Here is a 1,927-nt window from a genome sequence, read left to right on the forward strand (position 1 = left end):
CCGAACCCCTGAGACCGACTCACCGAACCCCTGGGGTTCGATCGAACCCAGGTTAAGAACCACTGTTTTAGAGTGAGAAAATACCTCTATTTTAATGAAAAATTATGACTTTCTTTTTTTTTAAATCTTGTTCAAACCTGACAGTAAGCAAATCTGTTAAAGCTTTTTTTACATGATGAGACTCAGAAACAATAACTGATCATTATTTCATCATTAGATAATAGTTAACTGGTCATTAATCATTATTTACTCACAATGCAGTTACTGATACAACAATAAGAGTTTATAACCTCTGACTAACTWTAGATGGATTCATAAAAATAAGGTTTTACATTTAAATTATTCTCTAGCTCATGATTTGATCATGTTTACATACACAACCAACAAATGTTATCTTATAATTAGGCTCTTATAAAGAAGAATTATGCATAATATWTCAAAGTATATCAACTAAGTGATGGTTCTTTCCTTCAAATAAGTCTAATGTAATTTTCTAAAAAAAAAGAAAAAAAGAAAAGAAAAGGCAAACATGCCATAAATACTTAATGAAAAGTTGTGCATGTGAAGCTATTAAGTGAAGTGTATCAGTCTACACACCAGCATCCAGCTGCAACGGACACATTAGTTTCTGTTCAATTTTACTGAGGGAGGTTTTTGTACCACTGTTTTTCACTGTGTGAACACATGCTGGCTGTTGGGGTAATGAAGACTCTGGCAATAATAAACTGCAGCATCTTCAGCCTGAACTCCACTGATGGTCAGAGTGAAGTCAGAGTTTGATCCACTGCCTGNATCATCCACCTTTTCAGTAGTTATTCATTGTTTAAATCATTCTATTTCAATGTAAGTTTGTTTCCCCTAGGCAGAGAAAATATGACTTCTAATGTAGATCACTTAATTCAGATAGTGCTGTCAGTGCTAACAGCTCTAATTCTAGTTTATAATTAAAGCTATAACCTGAACAATGCAAAATAAACTTCACCCATAATTGCATCACTTTGCAAATGAATATTAACAGTTAATAGTGCCATGAATTTGACTGTGATAAAATTSTGCATCAACTACTGTTCTGATAAACTGGAGATATGGAAGATTATATTATTGTAGTTTGGAGGCTACTCTAAGGGGTTTTCAATACAAAAAATAAAACAGATAGAGGTGTTTTCATGTTACATATCAAATAAAATTAAATAAAATACTTCATCTTGATCAGCTACCTTTGGTTTAAATAATGAATAARTCAGTKAATCTTTACAATTGGTTCCATTCCAAGCTGTTTATCAGTGACTGTTTATATTTAGTAATTTTACATGAACTCGTATTATTCTGACAGGTTGCCTTTGAGTTCTTCCTACCAGCAACAATTTCCTATCTATTCAATCTGAAAGATGTTTAAACCATTTAAGTCTGAACTGAATAATAAAGTTGAATTTGGTGCCATTTTAATCAATCAACTAAATGTTGTGTTTTAYGTTGAAAAATTGCATGTGGTGTGAATCCAGCACTWGAAGTGTAAGCTGCTGCAGGACAGCAAAATTCAGATTGTCTTATTTTAGAGCAGTGGTTCTTAACCCTTTTTTGAGGTACCGAACCCCCCAGTTTCATATGCTCACTCACTTCAGTGAGTGAGCAATAAAATATGTGAGAAATAAAATATGATTCCCCCCTTCCCCAATTCAAGACATAGGGRTGACCCAACTAGAGTCTAATTGGGTCACCCCAAGATCACTAAGTCTTCTTAATAGGTAGAGTCTCTGAGAACAGTTCTTCACAATATAGTCAGTGTTTTCAGCAAAGTTGAGCTGACTGTCCAGGAACGAGTATTTAAAATTTGCCACAGTTTCAACAGGTTGGCCATCGAGAGAAACTGGAACCACTTTAAGGTCTTGTTTAGATCATTTAATTAGCTCTACATTCTTAAGAGAAT

This window comes from Poecilia reticulata, linkage group LG11 (genome assembly GCF_000633615.1).
Source record: "Poecilia reticulata strain Guanapo linkage group LG11, Guppy_female_1.0+MT, whole genome shotgun sequence".
NCBI lineage: Eukaryota > Metazoa > Chordata > Actinopteri > Cyprinodontiformes > Poeciliidae > Poecilia > Poecilia reticulata.